We start from the raw sequence: 22408 nt of genomic DNA on the forward strand, positions 1-22408 counted from the left end.
ATTACCACAACTGGTAAACAATGGAGGGCTATTAATAAAAAATAAAAGTAGCAGAGAGAACAATAATAATATATTCATTGCTTTATACTGAAAATGTAGCTAGTGATCTTTGCAGCTGGATGTTTCATATACTTTCAATGGACATCTAAAGGTCTGGCTAACTCTGTTGACATAAATTTAGAAGGTAGCACTTGCAGAGACCTTTAGAATCAGCAAGAGATTTTTTAAAAATCCCAACAGGATATTTTTAGCATGTCCTTGGCAAATAGGGTCTGTCCAGGTATAGCATGTTAAAATATTGCTCTATTATTTCAGGTGTCAAGGACACTTAGATGAGAAATAAAATCCCTCCCTGCATGAGGGGATTGTGCTGGCTCTTGGTCAGTTTTGTGGCTCTCCATTTGGAGGAGTAGTCCAACTGGACCAAGAGCCACGGCCAAGGCCAGAGGAGGAAGGCTGGTCTGTCAGCCCATCCCCGGACTTTAGGACTTGGGAACCCAGAGCCCGTCTCTCTGAGGAGCTGGAGACAATAGAACTCAACTGAAATATACACATGCCTCTTCCCATCTATTTCTGCCAACTTGTCCCTATATCACCAGAAAATAAAAATAATACTTACTATTTATTGGGCCCTTAACTACATGTCAGAAATACGTTAATTCATTCAACCCTCAAAACAATCTTATGAGGTAGGAAATATTATGTCCGTTACACAGGTTAAAAATTGAGAAAGATTAATTAACTTGCCCGAGTTTACCCAGCAGCAAATGGTGAGCTGGGAACCCAATTCAAGTTTGGCAAGATGCTCCTGCCTCCCAGATCAGAGGCATTTCCTTGGCTCCTTAGAGCTTTAGTTTATACCTGTTTTACAAATTTATTATATTTTCCTGGTCTCTCCTTTTCTTTCAGATAAGAAAACACCCAGGATGCTTTTCAAAACAGTATCAACACCTAAACCAGAAATGACTACTCTCCTTTAGCTAAGAGACTTTGGTGATCTCATCCCATTCTGTAAACGTTCTTGCATTTTTTTAATACCTACATTTCACCTTCTTTCTTTCACTTCTCTAGTCTCACAAAACTGCTGCCTTGGCCACCATCTGCTATAAATTTATTCCTTTATTTGAACGTTCACTGAGGGTCTGCTCTGAGTCAGGTACTGTGTTCTTCCCTGGAAAGACAAATATTAATAAGTTCCTACCCTCGAGGTGCTCCCAGTCTAGTGGGGATGACAGTCACACAAACAGACAATTTCAATGGACTTTTATACACTTGTGGCCATACTATACACTTTGTACGCTCTTATACACTTAGAGTCAAAGCTGGAGAAACACAGAGGATCCAGCAATGGCATCAGCGTGGAAGCATTGCCGAGTGGGTAACATTGTAGTTGGTTCATAATGGTTGAAAAGGTGATGGCCAGATATACGGTAGGGGGTAAGCATTTCAGTAGGAGCAACAATGAGAAGGCATGATCAGGCCTGGAGTATTTCATGAATTGCCTGTGGTCTTTGGGATATAGAGAGCAGAGGTGCATAGGTGATGGGAGAGGAGTTAGGAGAAGAAGTCCAGGTCAGGTACGGCAGGCCCCATGTCCCTCACTTGGGAGTCTAGACTCTATACTGTGGGCAAGGAGGTACCAGAGAGGTTTTACAAGAGGAGTAACCTGATGAGATTCTTCTTTTAGGAAGGTCCCCTGGCAGCAGTGAGAGCTCTTGCCAAGAAGAGAGGGACTGATGAGAAGGAAACTGATATCATGGCTATGCAGCAATCCAGATGCAAGATGGGCTTGATTAAAAGCAATGGAGATGGAGGCCATGTTTGAAGACATTTCTGAGTTAGCATTGACAGGACGGAGAGTAGCCTAAATGTGAAGGATTCAGGAGCTGAGTTCAGGCCAACTCTGACATGTCTTACTTGGGAATCTGGTGATGGTAACAATATTAAACAAAATAAGGCATCCATAGGAAGAGCAAGTTTGAAGGATTGGGGAGTAGGGTAAGGAATGTAAAATATAAAAGAAAAAAATTAAGTACTGATGCCTGGGTCTTACTCCCAGAGATTCTGGTTTAATTCATCTGGGGTATAGCCTAGACATTGGGATATGTTATTTAATCTCTCTAGGTAATTCTAATGAGAAGCCAAGTTGAGAACCACTGTTACGAAGAGATAAGAGAAGACTGAAAAAGAGAAGACAGAATTCTCAGAAACACCACAATTTAATTGGCAAGAATAGCTCAACTCTCCATTCATAGGGTATTGATCAAATTACCTATGCGATTCAAAACTCAGCCCCAGATTTCAGGTAAGATAGAACGAGCATAATCCACCCTGTCTCTCCCACTGAAAGCAGCTGTAAACCTGGGCAGAAGGCCTGGAAGCAGCAATCTGAGGAGTCTGTAAAGTAAACAGTAGCAGATGGATTGGGAAGGAAGGCCAGAGTTCAAAGTACCTCTGAACCAACGGTGAGTTTACCATATTGTTGGCTTTGGTGTTGCTCAGTCTAGACACAAGGTAGCCTGAAACTGGAAGTAGACTCCAGGAGAAACCCTCTGGTTCTGGATCAAAGAACAGGAAAGGGGTTTCCTAATGCCCAAAGAGAATGGGAGAAATCCTCTGTTTTCTTTTTTATTTTCTTCCGGATGGAGGACTGAAAAGGGAACCTCAGGAACCAGAAAGTACCAAGGACATTGTAGTAGAGAGAAAGAAGTTTGGGAAAGTGACCTGATAAAGTTGTTTATAAATCCCTGGGCTCACCCCTAAGTGACACAGTGCGAATCTGACCCTAAACAGTATACCAAAAGCTCTGAGATGGAACTATAAACTGAGATAGACCACCACACACATCCCACACTGGCCACCAGGCAGCACACATGCAGGACAGAGCTGAATTGCATTGCAAAGACTTTGAAAGTGGAACTGGCATTGAAACCCCAACTCACAGAAGGCTGGTTGAAACTAGCAGCCTGAACCCAACTGGGTCAACCGCTTACTAAAGTATAAAATCAATGTTTTCCATAGGATTTAAATAAGACCTATTTAAATTTATTTAAACAAAGAGACTCATAATATTCAAAATGTCCAGAGAACAATACAAAATTACTCATCATGTGAAGAACCAGGAAAATCTCAACTTACATGCTGAGATGACACTGATGTTGGAATTACCTGACAAGGATTTTAAAGCAGCTGTTATAAAAGAAGAATCAAATGGAAGTTTTAGAACTGAAAAATACAATAACTGAAATTTTAAAACTCACTGATGGGCTCAATGGCAGAATAGAGATAACAGAGGAAAGAATCAGTGAACATGAAGATAGATCAACAGAAATTCTCCAATCTAAACAACAGAAAGAATAAAGATTTGAGGCAAAAATAAACAAGCCTCAGGAACTTGTGGGACAACGCCGAAAGGCCTAACGTTTGTGTCATCAGAGTCCCAGAAGTAGAGAGGAAAGAGTGTAATGCAGAAAAAAAAATTGAAGAAATAATGACTAAAAACTTTCCAAATTTGGCAAAACACATAAAACTTACAGCTCAGCAAATCATAAACAGGATAAGACCCAAAAAAATCCAGGCCCAGAACATTATAATCAAATTACTTAAAACTAAAGACAAAAATGAAATCTCACGTGCAACCAGAGAAAAATGACCCGTTGTTATAGGAAAGAATGACCCAGATAACTGCAGACTCTCATCAGAAATCAGGGAAGCCAGAAGGAAGCAGGACGGCATTTTAAAAATACTGAGAGGAGAGAACTGTCAACCCAGAATTCTATATCCAGCAAAAATATATTTCCGGAATGCAGGTGAAATAAAGATCTCAGAACCAAGGAAGTAGAATTTGTTGCCAGAAGACCTGCTCTGCAAGTCCAATCTTCAAACAGAAGGGTAATGATACCAGGAAGAAACTTGGAACACCAGGAATGAGAGAGGAGCAACAGAGATGGTGAACGTAAAGGTAAATATCATAGCCTTTCTCCTCTCAAATTCTTTAAACTCTGCTTGATGGTTGAAAACCAAAAGTATAACATTGTTGATACAATGTATGTAGGTGTAATACATAAGACAACTACAAAATGAAACTGGGAGAGTAAAGGCCCTGTATGGTGGTAATGTTTCTAGCACTTGGAGTGCTAAAATATCGTAAAAATATAAGGATGTGTTTTGTAATTCCTAGAGCAACCACTAAAAATATTATACAAAGAGATATAGTAAAAAATAATAATAAATAAATAAAATAGAATACTAAGAAGATTCAAATAACCCAAAAGAAAGCATGAGATGGAAAAGAGAGGAACAAAAAACAGAGAGAAGAAACAGAAAATAAAATGGTAGGCTTAAATCCAAACATATACATAATTATATTAAATGCAAACAGTCTAAACAAATTAATTGAAAGAGACTGGCAGAATTGGTTTTTTAAATTCCCAGATTATGTGCTTTTTTATAAGAAACTCACTTAAAACAAAATGGTATAAGAAGATTGAAAGTGAAAGGATGTAGCATTTATCCTAGAGAAATGAAAACTTACATACACATGAAAACCTGTACATGAACGGTGAGAGCAGCATTATTCATAACAGCCCAAAAGTGGAAACAACCCAAATGTCTTCCAACCAGTGAATGGTTAAACAAACTATGGTACATTCATACCTTGGAATACCACTCATCAAATAAAAGGAATGAGCTGTTGATACATGCAACAACTTGGATAGGTCTCAAGGGAATTATGCTGAATGAACAAAGCCAATCTCTAAAGGTTGCGTACTGTATGATTCCATTTATATAGCACTCTTGAAATGACAAAATTGTAGAGTTGGAGACAGATTATTAGTATCCAGGGGTTAGAGAATAGGACTGGAGGCAGGTAGCTGTGGCCATAAAAGTAGCACAAAGCATCTTTGTGATGGAGCAGTTTTGTATCTTGACTGTGGTGGCAGTCACACAAATCTACATACAACAAAATTTCACAGAACATACACACACACATGAGTGCATGTAAAACTGGTGAAATCTGAATAAGGTCAATGGATTATATCAATGTCAATTTTGCCATTGTGATTGTACTATGGTTATGCAAAATTGCAAGATGTTACCAACGGGTGGAAGCGGGTTAAGGTAATTAGTTTGCTAGGCTGCCGTAACAAAGTACCATAGACTGTGTGGCTTAAACAATGGAAATTTATTGTCTCCTAGTTCTGGAGGCTAGACGTCCAAAATCAACAAGTCAACAGAGTTGGTTCCTTCTGAGGGCTGTGAGGGAGAATTTGTTCCAGGTCTCTCTCCTTGGCTTATAGATGGCTGTCTTCTCTCTGTGTCTTCACATCACCTTCCCTCTGTGTCCAAACGTCCCCCTTGAACAAGTACACCAGTCATACTGGATGACCACTCTAATGATCTCACTTTAACTTGATTATCTCTGTAAAGACTCCATCTCCAAATCCTCACATTCTGAGGTACTGAGGGTTAGGACTTCAACATATGAATTTTGGAGGGGATACAATTCAACTCATAATAGGTATATGGCTCTTTCTGTGCTATTTCTTACAACTGCATCTGAATCTACAATTATTTCAAAGTAAAAAGTTTTTAAAAAGAGGAAAAAGGAAAAAGATGGAAAGAATTGAAGCCATACAAAGTGTTCTCTGATCATAATGGACTTAGACTAAAATCAATAATAGAAAAATAACAGAAAATCTCCAAATACTTGGAAATTAAGCAGCATACTTCTATGTAACCCTTTGGTCAAAGAGGAAGTCTCAGGGAAAATCAAAAAATATATTGAACTGCATGATAATAAACATACAGCATATCAAAGTTTGTAGGAGGCAACCAAAGCAGCGCTTCGAGGGAAATTTATAGCATTAAGTGCTTCTATTAAATAAACTATGTTACATCTAAACTATGGATTATCATCCAGATGTTAAAACACTGAAGATATAGAAAGAAATCTAGGATGTATTATTAGATGGAAAACAGTAAAAAATTATAGCTAACATGCTATCTTTGGTGGGAAAAGAGGGAGAAAATCAGAATAACTCACATCTGCTTGTTTCTGCATAAAGAAATACTGGTGGGATGCACAATGAACAAATTAAAGTAGTTATCTATATGGGTGGAGGAAAATAGGGCAGATAGGGCAGAGGCAGGAGTAAGATTTTTCAATGTATACCTTGTTTAGTGCTTTCCCTTTTTTTAGAAATTGAGGTGAAATTCACATAACATAAAATTAACCATTTTAAATTGTACAACCCAGTGGCATTTAGTACATTCACAATGTTGTGCAACCACCACTTTATCAAGTTCCAAAACATTTTGTCACCCCAAAAGAAAACCCTGTACCCATTAAGCAGTCACTCCACATACCCCCTTGCCCCCAGACCTTGGTAACCACCAAACTACCTCTATCTCTATGGATTTACCTATCCTGGATAATTCATACAAATGGAATCATCCAATAATTTGTTTTTTGTGTCTAGCTTCTTTCATTTAGCATAATGTTTTCAAGGTTCATCCACATTGTAGCATGTATCAATACTTCATTCCTTTTTATGACTGAATAATGTTCCATCATATGTATATACTACATTTTGTTTACCCATTCATCTGTTAATGGACCTTTTGGCTATTGTGAATAATGCTGCTATGAACATTCTTGTACAAGTATCTGTTCTATCCCTCCTCTCAATTCTTTCAGGTATAGATCTAGGAGTGGCACTGCTGAGTCATATGGTAATTCTATGTTTAACTCTTTGGGGAACCGCCAAACTGTTGTTTTCCACAGTGGCTGCACCATTTTACATTCCCACATCAATGTACTAGGGTTCCAATTTCTTGTCAACACTTATTATTTTCTGTATTTTTCATTATAGCCATCCTGGTGGATGTAAAGTGGTATCTTGTGTGTTTTTGATTTACATTTCCCTAATGACTAATAATATTGAGCATCTTCTCATGTGCTTATTGGTCATCTGTATATTTTCTTTGGTATTGTTTTCTTTTTTGAACCCTATGAATATATTATCTATTTGAAACAAAAAAATAAATCAATCTTAAAAGGAATAAAAGTAAAGATCAGGCAGGAGAGAAGGAGAAACTAGACCACTATGGTAGACAGAATAATGGCCCCCAAAGATGTCTACATTCTAATTCCTGAAACCTGTGAATATGTTACCTTACCTGGCAAAAGGGACTTTGCAGATGTGATTAGGTTAAGGATCCTAAAATGGGGAGATTATCCTGGATTATTGGTGGGCCTGATGTAACCACAAGGGACGTTATGAGAGTGATGCAGGAGGTCAGAGTCAGAAAAGGAGACATGACAATGGAAGCAGAGATCAGAGAGAGACAGAGAGACTTGAAGATGGAAGAAGGAAGCCGTGAGCCAAGGAATGCACACAGCTTCTAGAAGCTAGAAAAGGCAAGGAAACGGATTCTCCCCTAGAGCCTCCAGAAGGAATGCAGCCCTGCTGACACACTGATTTTGAGACTTCTAACTTCCAGAATTATAAGATAATAAATTTAAGTTATTTTAAACCACTGAGTTTGTGGTAATTTTTTACAGCAGTAATAGGAAACTAACATAACCGCAAAGGTCCTGCTCCCTCCAGAACAAAGTATTGCCTAATAACCTCCTCATCAATGCTTTACTCTCAGGAAACACAGCTTGGTCTCAGATGTCTTCTAAATCCTTGAAGGGGGGAAAGCGAACCACGGAGGGCAGAGTTGCATTGTCCTGTGAGGTGTGAAAGTTGTCGGTGGCAAAGCACCCCAAGACCTGCCTCCTGCACATCTCCAGAGGGAACGCTGAGTCCTAACTCCTGCTAGATAACTGTACATGACAGCAAGGACCCCAAAGTCTCGTAAAAGATGGAAGAGATCACTACCCTTCACAGAGACTGAGCAAGATTACAGGAGCCAAAGCCAAGGGACTCCTTTTTTATCCCCACTGTCAATGTTATCACCTTCAGGCGGCAACTGCAAGACCAAGAAGTTTAGAAGCAGCCTTCCGTTTCATTCCGCCTCCCTACCCGTGTCCCAGGGCTCAGCTGTCACTGGCAGCACCTGCCCATACACAGGTCATTCATCATCTGAAATGTCTGCATGTGGTTTTGCTTCACGTCTATCCTCTTTCAAAGCCCCAAATATGCTTCGCATCTAATGTGTGTAATATGTTTGCTTCGTGGTGTTGGCCCACAGAGGGAACTCCACGTGATGAAAGACCCAATGGCAGGCTGGGTGGCAAGTCCAAATAGCTGACGGCCTATACATTTTTTCCACCTCTTTCTTCTTCAGATGGATGAGGATACCACCATCACTATCACCACCTTCACAGAAAAGACAGCTCTGGATCTAAGCCAGCCATGACCTAAAAACCGGCTTAAAACTCATTGAAGAAGCACTAGAAGAATGTGGATCTATGACTAGGAGATAGGCTTGAATAAAACAATGTAATATTTCTTAGAACCCAAAAGACAATGGTTACTATTTAAAGAGGGGAACTACTCAGTATCAGCCCTAAGAACACTTATTCTGCAGAATGTGGAATTTCATTATTGATAAGAATAATGACAATACTTATTGGGCACCTGCCGCAGTAAACCTGTGGTTGTCTTGCTAGCATGAATTCCACCCCATTCCAGGCACGAAGTTTGGGTAGGATTTACCCAAATCTACCAAATTCACACCCCCAGCTCAAGGTGTGAGCCCTGATTGGTCGGAGCCAATCCGTTATTTCAGCCCCCTTGCTTCAGTGATTGATTCAGGGATAAGCACCCAGTGCAGACCTGAGCCAATCAACACTTTGCATTTCACAGCTACTGGTTCAGGGTGTGACAGCACATGATCAAATATAGCTTCCTTAGAAGGAAGCCCAAGATTTTTGATCCATGGTTGGGGGAGAGACATCCTCTCTTTCTTTCTGACTATGATGAGGAAGCATGCACTCCTGCACAGTGAGGCTATCCATCTCGCAAGAAGGAGGCAGGCAGTCTGGGATGAGGCCAACATCTTGAAGAGCCTGGTGACATGATTGGGCAACTGGATTAAAACAACCCTGAAGCCTGCCCTCTGGGTTTTCAATGACTTGAAGCGATAAACTCCCTTGTTATTTAGACCAGTGTGTGTTATGGGTTTTTCTGTTTACAACTGACCGCATCTTAACTCATGCACCACTGTATGTCAGGCACTGTGTGCGGGGCTTTCACACATTCTGTCCCAATTAATCTTCATCACGGCCCAGAGATGGAGGTTTTACTATCCCCTTTTTACGGATGTCAGGTGTGCTATCCAACTTCAAGAGGCTGATGAGTGGTGGAGCCAGGTCTGCCCATCCCTCAGACTTCTGCTTTCCACCACATTCTACTGGCTCCAACTGTAATACCTGTGGGCTCACGGTTTGGGAAAGACTCCCCAGCACCACCCTCTGTAATAATTCTACAGATAAGCTCCAGTAGAGATTGTTCCTGTTGTCATACAAGCTGCTGTATTTCATATCTGGCATCTCGTTTCAGTAGTTGGATATTTCTTACGAGTGTTGATGAATCACTGTAAAATATAGCAATTAATACATCCTTTATTACAAAGGCACTGCAGAAAGATCTAAAAGAGCTCTCGATAGCATTTTAAGCAGCAGAACTTAACTCCAAGATCACCAAAGTAACCCTCTGTCTAATATGAGTGTATATAACCTTAAATATAAACCTGCTGGGGGCCAGCCCAGTGGCGTAGTGGTTAAGGTCACATGCTCCACTTCGGTGGCCCGTGGTTTGTGGGTTCGGATCCCAGGCGCGGACCCATGCACCACTTATCAAGCCATGCTATGGCAGCATCCCATATAAAGTAGAGGAAGATGAGCATGGATGTTAGCTCAGGGCCAATGTTCCTCAGCAAAAAGAGGAGGATTGGCAACAGACGTTAGCTCAGGGCTAATCTTCCTCACACACACACACACACACACACACACACACACACACACACACACACACATATATATGAACCTGCTGTATAAGAAGTCACTTAAAATTGTTTTCCCATTTGAAAATTGGGAGTTAACCACATGAATCTACTTGAAACTCAGAAAGGTTTGTAAGTAGGGATCAGACTTTGAGAAAAGTACCTTGAGTAGGAGCTAAGGGCTCAGTTCTTTTCAATACCAGACTCTGAAATAATACCACATTAATGATGAGACCAGCACTTTTTCCAATGGGGCTGATCCTGTCCGTGGATTGTTTAACCAGAGTTCCCAATGGGAAAACAAATAAACAAAAAATTCCCACTGCAAAATGCACACACGTGTGTATAATTCCTTGAGCAACATTCAAGGGGCTTTTCAGCCTGAATGGAAAGGAAAGGGCTTCAGAGGACATTGATCCAAACCTAATGTCCGCTGCTCAAGAACCCTACGGTGGCCCCACTCCCAGCTTCTGCCACCACCAGTGACGGGAGACACTCTGTCTTTCGTGATAACCAACACTTATGTCAAACATTTTTATCTGATCCAAAGTGCCCTGTATGTTGAACCCAAATCTGTAGCTCCATAAGAAATAGGTTTGACATTAGACCCGTGTTTAAACGACTGTTCTACCAGTTCCTCCTGGGTGACCTTGGGCAGTTGCTCAACCCCTCCAAGCCCCAGGCTCCTTAGCTATAAAAATGGAGACAGTAATTCCTACTTCTGATCATTAATATAAGCTTTAAAAGAGATATGGTGCATCAAGTACAGTGCATAAAGTGCATGGCAACTATTCCTGGCACAGAGGAAGCTTCAAGAAGTGATAGCTATAATAACTACCACAGAGAGCACCCCTAAGGCTGTTGAGTGGAGTTGCCAGATGTAACAAATAAAAATACAGGCAACCCAATGAAATTTGAATTTCCGATAAACAACCAATAATTTTTTTAGTATAAGTGTGTTCCATGTAATATTTGGGACATACTTACACTAAAATGTTATTGTTTATCTGGAATTCAAATTTCACTGGGCATTTGGTATTTTATCTGGCAACTCTACAATTGAGCCAGACTTTGCCAGCAAACTTGGGGATAGGGGGTGCTTATCAGGCAAAGAAAACAGCTTTCTTGAAAGTGCATGAGTATGAAAGAGGATAACATACTCAAAGAACCAGGAGCCGCTGGGTATGGTTTAAGCATAGAGTATATTTGGTAAAAAAAAGAGTTAAATGCAATCAGAAGAGTAGGTTCCAGAGCATGCAGTGTGGATGAAGTCTAGGAAACAATGCAAACCTGGACTGTGAAACAATATGCTCACATTTACATATTAGAAAGATCACTCTGATAAAGATGAGAAAATTCTAAATGAAATCTTAGAAAATTGAATTAAAGCAGTATATTACATCATAGATTATTATGTCCAGATAGCATTTATCCTAGGATTACCCATATGGTTCAATATTAGAAAATCTATTACCATGGAAACTTAGATTACTTTTTAATAAAAAATATTCATCCCCACAGATACTAAAAATCCATTCAATAAATTTCCAACTTGGAAAACTAGGACACTCTTACACAATAAAGAATATCTATCATAAGCACATAGCCAATATCACATTGAAAGTATTTCCATTAAAGTCAGAAATAAAGCAAAAATACCAAATACTAGCATTATCACGTCATATTGTGCTAAACATTCTAGGCAATGCAAAAGATATTAAACAAAAAGAAGGCTACATAGCTAGTAGGTGGGAAAGCTGAGCTTTAAATGTGGAGTCTTCTCTCCTAACCAGTGCACCAGCCTGCCTCATAAGCAGACCCGCCCTAGGAGCTGTGAGGATGGGGAAAAGCTTAAGGCCATGGCCTCAAAACCTTAAAATACAGATTGGGACAAATATGGACACATAAAAGGGTAAGAAACAGCACAGTTCACTAAAGGCCACTAGGCGCTTAGCCTCACACCTAGTACCTTGTGAGCACGCATCCATCTGTTCACTCACTCACTCAAAAAATATCAGTGGAGCACCAACCATGTGCCAGGCGTGGCGCTGGGCACTGGTATAGAGTCTGAACAACACAGGCGTGGTCTCCACCATGGCACTAAGTCTGAGAAGGAGAATCAGACAGAAAACCTATAGAGAGAGAAGCTATTTACAAATTGAGGTAATATGGAGGGAAAGAACAGGGTGCCATGAGAGAATGAGAGAGGAAATATATTTTGGGCCTGAACCAGATACAGGGGAAGCTTCCCTGAGGACACTTCATTTGAGAAGGGAGCCCTAAAGGATGTGTAGGAGCCCACCGAGGGAGAAGCAGGAGAGAGCAGAGAGGCCTGAGAGGAGGGGGAGAACCAGGAGAGTGGGGAAGGTGGGGGTTGGGGAAGGCAGGGAGGGAGGGGGTCAAAGGGCAAGAGATCAGCCTGCCAAATGCTGACACTCAGATGGAAACTGGAAAGTGCCCCTAGATTTGGCCACTCAGAGATCCCAGAGACCTGGACTAGAGCAGTTTCAGAGGCAAGGCATGTATAGAATCAGTGTTCCTATCCTCATCAGAAAAGGCATTACAGGGGATACTTAAAGGAGGTGTAGACACTCCAAAAAAGACAGCAGGAGTAGGGGGACACCCCTTGCAGACAGGAGAGGTCTTTGTGAGCTAAGCCTCAAATTCAAACCAAATAAGATGGCACCAGCTCAGCCCTGTCCAGTGACCCCTCGCCCTCCACCCCTAGAGACCAAGTCCCAGGCTGAGGCCTTTGGGTTGGCACTTTGAAATAGGTATCTGAGTCTACACAGACAGAAAATTCTTCATGAGTCCTAACACATCAGTCAGATGGTCAGAAACCAAGTCTACGCCCTGATGTCTCCTGATGAATGGGGGTGTAGCATTAGGTACTGCAGCCCGCACTTCTTTCAACCAGCTGCAGCGTCTGGCACGGTGCGGGGGGCCCCAGACCCACCTCCTGGCCATCTCAGAGGCCCCGTCTGGGCTATATCCCACTCATTCCTGGTTAATTCTGAGTCTGTATTTTGAAATCAATACGGACTTCATTGTGGGCACAGTTTGGGGCTTCAGTAACAATCTCTGGAAACAATTTGTATTCTCTTCTGGTCCTCAATCCTGGGGTTGTGAAGACCTTTGGAATTCCAATACATTAAAGAGACCCAGCCCGTGTGCCCTTGAGCAAGATTCCTGCGTGTGAAACAGCAGCAGGATGTGTCTTAAGACAGGCAGTCACTACAGAAAAATACCCGTCTCCTCCCCTTCCGTAGCTGCACTTCACTCCGGCCAGAAGAAAGCCTTGATATTGGAGGCAGGGGAAGTGGGATGACAGGAGGCAGAATGATGAGCGGGTAAAGGAGGCCAGAGGCCACTGGAGACTGGGACTTATCTATGATCTTGCCCAGGTGATTAGGTTTGGGCCAGCTCTGTCTGAGTGGGTGTCAGATCTCAGTGCCAGACTCTCCTCTCACAGGTCAGTTGGAATAATGAATGAGCTGACACCTTGAGCCCAGGTGACAGCCCTTCAGAGGGAAGTGGGGGAAACAGGCTGCCTCCCGTAGGAAGGAGCCTGGGTGACAGACATCTTCTCAGAGAATTACCAGCACCAACGAGTGCTGCCAACCACCTTTCCAGAGAAGGCCTCGAACCCTGGGATTGGGAGGCTGGAGAGAGGCAGGGAAACCCAAGCCCTCTCATGAATTATGAGCTGGAAAGGCTCACCACTCCCCAGCCCTTTCCCCCTCAGACACTGGCCCCATTGTTAACCAGCAATTTGGCAGGTACTCTAAAAGTGGCTAAAATTTGGCACATCCTCCAAGGCCTTTCCTGGTCAGATCAGGTGACCGTTTCCCTGAGACGTGCAGAGAAAGAAAGGATTACCTGCCACCCCCGCCCCCTCTCGGAGGCAGGTGAGAGTAAATCCAGTTAACTGACCAGCGCAGTCAGTTTACAAATAAAACAGGTGTGAAAGCCGTCTTTGTTCAATTGAGGCGGGCATCCTGGTGGAGAGGTTAGATTAGCAATTTGTCCTTTGTCAGAGGATTAGCAGAGCCTCATTGTTTTAATGTTTATTTATCAATTTGCATCTTCTAGCAGTTTCAACCCAACTCAAGATCCCAGCTCCCCTTGTCCCAAATCATTTCACCTCCACCGCCAAGGGGCTGATGAAGTTGGATTAGAGCACGCCCAACATGAAAGGCATGCAAACCCCTACCTTTCCTTCTGCCCAGGTTCAAACTCCCTGGCCTTCCCCTGGCCAAAGAGTGGAAATTACAGCCCTGGCAGAGGAGAGAAGTGATGAGTGATCCAGACAAAGGGACCCTTCTCCTCACCTGTGAATGTGCCATCTCTAACACAGAACTCCACGCTCCATCGATACTGGGGAATACATGGAGTTCTGGTTTTGATGCCAGTCGGTCCTTGGGTGGTTGGGCAGGTCTCACCATGCCTGGGGGTTTCCTTTTGATTTTGCCATGGTTATGAAGGATCTGAGAGGGATGGGGATGACCTCCGCAAAGCTGACATGTGTGCTGGACAGAGTTATCTGGAGGGGCTGACCAACTGTTATCACATTCCTCCCAAAAAGATTATGTATTAAGCACTTAACTGTACACAACTCTCTAGAGGGAGAACCATACATCCCAATACCTTCTCACCTAGGATACTTTGGCCTAAGACTTTAGCTTACTCCTTTGCTTTAAAAAATTACTTTATTTTTTTAAAGCTCTACTATTTTTTCAAAGCAGCAAAATTATTTTTCCACATGAAAGCAGAAGGATGGGGCAAATTTCATGAAATAAAATAAGCAAACTGTTCTCCTACATTGACACCCCACTCCCCCCCCACCCCCCACCAGGGCATTGCAGATGAGTGCTCCGGCTCTGCAGGACACAGTTTGAAACTTCTGGATTAAATAAGAGGGTCTACATGCCTTCCTCCAGCTCTCATAGGTCAGGCTATTCATTCCCCTATCCATTTTCCCCACCTGCCACGCATACCACCCAATACCGATCCTGGTCTTCCTAACTTCTTTGTATTTTCTAAGCATCACCAGACATTCTGGAAAGACTTCTTTCAAAATTTTCATCATGTCACCTCTCCACCTTCAGTAAGACATCCAAAGTCCTTTGCAAATTTGCCTCACCTTAATATTTCAGTTTTATCTTTCACTGACCCCTGAACAAGACTTTCACCTCCTGCTGGTCTTAACCGCTCAACATCCTTAAGTAGGACTTGCCAAGACCTACCTCCTCGTCTTTGTTCAGGGCAATCTTCACACCAGCTTGTCCACTTGCCGCCAGCCCCCATCACTTCAGCCTCTAAGGCCCGGCCCACAGACTCTTCAGCCTCTTGCTGTTCTGTGGCATCTTCCACAACCAGTGTGTGTACTGATGCTGGCTCGTGGTGTAGGGTGTGTTTGGGGATCTGGGACTGTGCGTTCATACTCCATGGGGCTTTACCTGCATGAATCCTGTGTTGATGGTGTATCCCTCCAGATCCATTTTGCGTTTGCTTCTACCAAGTGCCCCAGGGGTAATATCGATATTTTTGCTTTAATCAGTCGGCTTGGTGGGGGAGGCTCCTGGACCACATATTAGTATCTGTTCAACCCCAACCCATGTGAAGGACCTATTGTTATGGAGTCTCACAAGACACAGCTGATTCTACTCTGGTTCAGGCCAAGTTCCCCTGTCATCTTACTTTGCTGGCAGGCTAATTTCTCCTCCTCAATTCCCCCCTTTCATTGAGAGTATGGCCCTTTGAGTGTCCCAGATTTATGCAGGTCTCAGATCCTCTCCAACCCTTGGCCATTAAAGCCATGCTTCTAGTTCAGGGAGACCACAAGCCCCGCATCCCCCGGAGAGCCCAACATCAACTCAAATGTACACCACTTTGTTTTTCAGTTTCCTCTTCGTTTTTTGAACCCTGGGAATTTCCCTTATGTTTTTATGAGCTCAATTATACCATTTACAATATTCCTGTTATATTTTACCCAGAATTTTCAAGTGTTTTGTAGTGAGAGGGTGTCAGAGTTCAGGTATTAAATTTGCAATATTTGTGTGATTGTTTCTTCAACTAGAGTATAAGTTTCCACATATATTTTTTTATTATACACATAGCATCTAAAACTGTGCCAAACACATACCAAATGATCAACAAACATTTGACAAACGAATGAATGAATGACATTTGTGCCGTCCCTTTCACAGGAAGATGGCACCACGTTAGAGTCATCGGGATCAATTCTGACTCTCAGTAGGAGAGTCCATACAGACACCAGCTGTATGGCCTTGGGCAAATTACTTCTCTGAACCTCAGTTTTCTCATGTGCAAAATGGAGACTATCTCTATCTTACATGCGAGTTGGGAAGATTAATGTATTTCATGCAAGTGCCTGGCTAGCACTCAGTTATAATGTGGGTCTGGAGGACACACATTGAATGTTTCCTACTTAGTGATAAAGCTTAAGTCTGATACATAAAAAAATCCTTCTGTTATTCACTGTAAAAGTTGTGCCAACACTTGCGGCTCTAGACTGGAACCAAAGAAACACACACTTACAGAGGGCCTACTAAGAGCCGTCATATATATATATTTAAAGTCCCTCTAAAACCTGATCAATTACATGTTATTCTTTTTCTTTTCAGAAAACTTCAGAGAGATTAAATGACTTGCTAGGCTTGCCCAGTAAGGCAGAGAGAAGCATTTAAGCCTAGATCTATCTGACCTGTGTCAGATACCATAAGCTAATTAGATGGTAGCAGGGTGGGTATCAGTTATGCCTGCAGCCTCAACGCTAGACAACTTCATTAATCAGTCATAGGAGCAATTTGGAAATAAAGAAAAAAAATATAACCACCAAATCTCCTTTGCCATCCAAAATTTCCCCCAACCCCAGGCAACCTAGCCTCCACAAAGGCCAGCTCCCTGAGGCACCCAACCATCCTGCAGATCTGGAAAGCTGTGATTGAGATGGTTGTCTCAGCTTCTACTTCTCTCCAAGATGTTGGCAAGGTATTTTGCCCCCATGATGGGAGACAAGAGGTTGTGGAAGCAGAGAAAAAAAAATAGGAGTCTGCATTTCCCTCCAAATCCAGATTAAAAAGAAAGTTAGCTACAAGAATTAATGTACTGTATTAATGGTTAACCACATTCATATGAGAAGATGTACTAGCAAACTTGTTAAGAGCAAGTCTTCAGATGCAGGCGTCCCTGGGTTTGAATCCTGGCTCTACCACTTATTAGCAGAATGATCTGAGTTACTGAGCCTTAGTTTCCCTACCCATAAAATGGGTCTAAGGATATTCATCTCACAATGTTGTTATAAGGATTTAAATAAAATAACATATGTGAGATGCTCTTACCAGTACCCAGCATTCAGTAAGCATTCAATAAATGGTAGTTATGGGCCGGCCCCGTGGCTTAGCGGTTAAGTGCGCGCACTCCGCTGCTGGCAGCCCGGGGTTCGGATCCAGGCATGCACGGACGCACCGCTTCTCCGGCCATGCTGAGGCCACATCCCACATACAGCAACTAGAAGGATGTGCAGCTATGACATACAACTATCTACTGGGGCTTTAGGGGAAAATAAATAAATAAATAAAATTATAAAAAAATAAAAAATAAATAAATGGTAGTTATACTACCAATAATATTAATAGATAACACAGGAAATTTAAAGAACTTTACATACACTAACTCATAAGTCACAACATCCCTATGAAATAGAGACTATTATCTCTGTTTTACAAATGAGAAACTGAGGCACAGAGAGGTCAGACAACTTGCCCAAGGTCACAAAACTAGTAAGCAGCAGAGATAGAATGTAAACCTAGGTAGTCAGCCTGCAGAATCCAGACTATGCTATGCTGCCTCTCAGTTCTCTTCTTGCCATTATTATCATTGTCATTATCAGTGTCAATATCCTTCAATGGTGGTAAAAGTGGGGGAGGCAGAGACGGATATAGGTGGGCAAAGAAAACAAAAGCTCTAAGTTCATTCGCTGGGGGTCCTCAGACTGAGCCAGGAGACCATAGAAGAGGGGTGAATATCTGGCTGGACACAGCCAGCCAAGCCTCTCAGAGAGTTTGGAGCCTCTAAGGCTGGGAGGCATCTACCCACCCATAAATTATATCTGTGCTCTAAAACAGCTGAAATAGGCTCCAGGCTTCAGGAAGACTGCAGAACAGTCCCCAAGTGTTTGTGAGCAAATGTACGTGTTAGGTACTATGTTAAGTACCAGTGAGGTTTCCAAAGACATTTAACTAGGAGCTTAAACCTTAGAGGGGAAACATGCCATCACCTATGAAAAGTTAGGGCTTGGAGAGAACAACTTAGCAAAGATGGGTTAAGCTGGTCTTCAGCATGGGAAGATAGTGGACCAGTAGGAATGTTCAGGTGGGCACTGGGTAGGTTCATTTTGAGCTGCCACCTCATTGGCTTCACTGAAAACACTTTGGTTCACAGAGTGGCCCACTCAAGGCAGCAGGAGAACTACCCAAGACCTGCCCTGGGTCAGCAGAGTCACCTGGTCTGAAACACACCAAATTTCTCACTTCCTTAAGAACATCGCTGGGAAACACTAGGATGAAAGGTTGATTTGGAAATAGCTAGGTTCCTGGCCCTGGAATTTTTTGACAAGTTGGATTCAAGAAAAATAAATTAATCTGTGCAGCAGGGTCAGCTGTGGAATTGTGAAAGAATGCTGGCCTTCATTGCAGGAAGGGAAAGTGCTCGAAAGCTGCTTCAATGAGGGCTCTGGGCTTCAGGAAATGCTGTATCTTGGCCTCTGCCCCTCCCCACCCCCGCCATTAAACCGGGAGGGGGCGGGGAGGTGGCCCCTTGGTTTTCTCTTCTGTACTGCTCTAGACAGTGAATACTCTTGTTTCCTCTCAGACTAAGAAAATAAGACTAAGAGAAATCTTAATCTTATTTTAGTGTAGAGAGAATTAAGAATTAAGATTGGAAATATTTTGTTTCAGTAGAACTGAATCCAGATGCATCTTGGGAAATTCAAATATTCAGCTTGGAGAAAATGGATTAAAATTATACTCAATTAAAGCAAGAAAGTTAAGACAAAAAATAATAAAGTCCAAGAACTAGCCCCCTTCTTTTTTCATCTTAATTGAGAAAGAGCTCAGAAAATGTGGGAAATGTTCATGTGTAACCAATGTATTTTTCTATGTTACAATTATATTCTCATTCATTCAGTACTGGGTTACTATTACCTGGTATTTTCAAACTTGACACCAGAAAACAAGAAGCATATCAAGGAAAAAGCAAATCGGCTGCTTGCTCTGGAATCAAGATGTCCTCAGAACCATTTACTCAACCCTACAGCCAAAGGAACTGTGGGTAGGATGATCACGGTTCCCTCATCTGGCAGTGGGACAGAAGAGTGAAGCAATAACTAATTCTCCTACCAGTTACATCTACACTTTTCCCCGGAGTCATCAACAGAGACCAGTAGACCCCAGAGAAAAGACAGGAAACCCAGATAGAACAATGAAAGATGTTCTAGTCTAAGAACTTGGCGAAGCTAACTCATATTTTTTTTTTTTGAAAAATCATTAGTATGCCAAGGTAGGAAGTGTAATCCCTAAAATGCATCTGAATTATTAATTTAGTAGGATTAAAGAAAAAAAAGATGACCTGTTTGTCATTCAAATTTAGTAAATTACCCATCAGATTACAGAACAGGTTCCCGAAACCAAAGGAGTCAGGGTTGAATGGATGGAAAGCTAGATAGGAACATATGGGCTCTGAAAGGCTCTCTCAGCTGGCTAAATGTGCCACTCCCCCAGGGAAAGAGAGGACCGGAAGCCACAGCAACCCCACCGCCCAAGATTTTCCCGACTCTACAACACAGCTCAATGAGAGTGACGAGAGTGGGACTGACAAGAGGCTGACTGCACAGACACGTCTCACTGGTTCTTATATTTCAACAAGGATTTTTTTCATTGAGATATAATTTACATTAAACTTTACCCCTTTTAGTGTACAATTCTGTGACTTTTGCCAAATCTATATAGTCATGTAACCATTCCCATAATCAAAATATAGAACAGTTCCATCAATCCAAAATACTTCCCCAGCTCCTGTGTAGTCAATCACTCCTCCCTGTGCCCCAGCCCCTGGCAACCACCGTTCTGTTTTGTGTCCATATAGTTTTACCTTTTCCAGAATGTCATATCAATGGAATCATATGGTACATAGTTTTTAAAGCCTGGCTTTTTTCACTTAACATAACGCACTTGAGATTCGTTGTGTTACCGTGCATATCAGTTCATTTCTTTCTCTTGCTGAGTAGTATTCCATGGTATGGATGTACCAAGTCTGCAGAACCCTTCACCAGCTGACGAACATTTGGGTTATTCTTCAGTTTAGGGCAATCATGAATCAAGCTGTTATAAACATTTACATAAAGGTTTTGCATGAACGTGTTTTCACTTCACCTGCGTAAATACCTAGAAGTGTGATTGCTGGGTTGTATAGTAAACATAAGTTTCACTTTATGAGAAACTGCAAAACTGTTTTCCAAAGTGGCTACACTGTTTTGCATCCCCCGCAAGCAATGTATGAAAGTTCCAGCTGCTTCACATCCTCATCAGCAATTGGTACTGTCAGGGTTTTTTGTTTTGTTTTGTTTTCTAATCTTAGTCATTATAATAGGTGTGATATCTCATTGTGGTTTAATTTGCATTTCCCTAATAACTAATGATGATGAACATCTTTTCGTGTGCTCATTTGCCATCGTATATCTTCTTTGGTGAAGTGTCTGTTCAAATCTTTTGCCCATTTTTTAATTGGTTTGTTTGTTTTCTTATCATTGAATTTTGAGACTCTCACATATTTTGCATACAAGTCCTTTATCAGATATCTGATTAGCAAATGTTTTTTCCCAGCCTATGGCTTCTCTTTTTATTCTCTTAACTGTGTTAAACAAGAATCTTTTTACTTCAAGTTCACTAAGTTATGATACAATTCATATAAGGATATGTGGTTTGGGTTTGCTCTACTATGTTCATGACAGAGACTAGAAGAGTCCGTCAGCACGAATGGCGATGGCAAGTTGTTCTCCTCGTTTGGGGGCACTCTAAGAAAGCAACAGAAAATGTCAGGAAGTAGATATTGCCCATAAAATATCTTATGCTAGGACGGTAGGAAATCTTTAGGGGGACAATTATTTTATTTCCAATTTAAGTGCCTTTGAGACAATGCCTTTGACACTAGTCTTTTTCTGCCACCTCTTGTTGGTAACCTGGCTCACTATCAAGATAACAACAGCAAAGAAGGGTCTGGTCCTGGCTCTGCTATTCATAACTCTGAGGAGTTACTTAATCCCTCTGGCTCAGGTGTCCTCATCTACAGATGGGCTTGGACTAGAACTAGATCATCTTTAAGATCTGATTAAATGAGATTCTGGTTAAAAACCTAACTTCGGAGGAAACATTGTAATTTATAACCATTGATCTTAGTGAATTAGGGCAATAAACGTCTCTCTAAAGATTTAAAAGAACGAATGCTCCTTTATTGTGCCAGTGGGGCAAATCAATACTTTTGTTGATCCATTTACAACTAATCATCCAGAACAAAGAAAAAAATCTGGTGTCTGTTAACAAAGTCACTTTTTAAGAGAAATATCCAAATGCATATTTGCATGCCAGCCACAGCTAAACACTTGCTACTTAAAAGCCAGACAAAAGGACTCTAATTACTCTTAAACTCTCTTCAGCCATCATACCACCTCCATCACTTATTGAATGAAATTTCCAAAATCCCCTCTAAAAGAAACTTCAACACACACACACCTACATATAAATGTCTTAGAATTTAGAGAGGTATAAACTACGTAACTTTTTTCCCTCACGATAATCTCCAATAAAGAATTGTTTTATAGAGTCTGTTAAATTTCTAGATTGTAGAGATATGGTTTCCAGAGACATAATCATTAGAACAAAATCCCATTACAACAACATCAGATATAGCTATGTAAATAAGGATATATAGTTAGGTATAGTATATACAGATATAGTTATATAGACTTAGTACTAATAAGATTTCACCAGTCCTCAGCAGATAAAATCCAGGACCTGAACATTTATTTGACCTTAAAATCACATGTAGAAAATATTTTAGTGTTATCAGTGTCATACAGAGACATAAAACATTAAACATTTTTATACATTCAAATTGGTTCACTTTTTTCTCCTTTATTATTTCCAGGTTTCCAAATTTCCTTTAAAAATTTTCCCAACTCTGAAATTATATGAATCTTCTACTAAATTTTCTTCTAATACTTTAATTTTTTACATTTAAGTCATTGTATCTGGAGTTTATTTCTGTATATGGTATAAGAAAGAAGTATAATTTTTTCCCATATGGAAAATGTTAGCATGCCAGCATTATTTATCAAATAAATCACCTTTTCCCCACTGAATTGAAATATTAC

The sequence above is a fragment of the Ceratotherium simum genome, chromosome 14 (genome assembly GCF_057802395.1).
Source record: "Ceratotherium simum simum isolate JZ-2026a chromosome 14, ASM5780239v1, whole genome shotgun sequence".
In the NCBI taxonomy this organism is placed as follows: domain Eukaryota; kingdom Metazoa; phylum Chordata; class Mammalia; order Perissodactyla; family Rhinocerotidae; genus Ceratotherium; species Ceratotherium simum.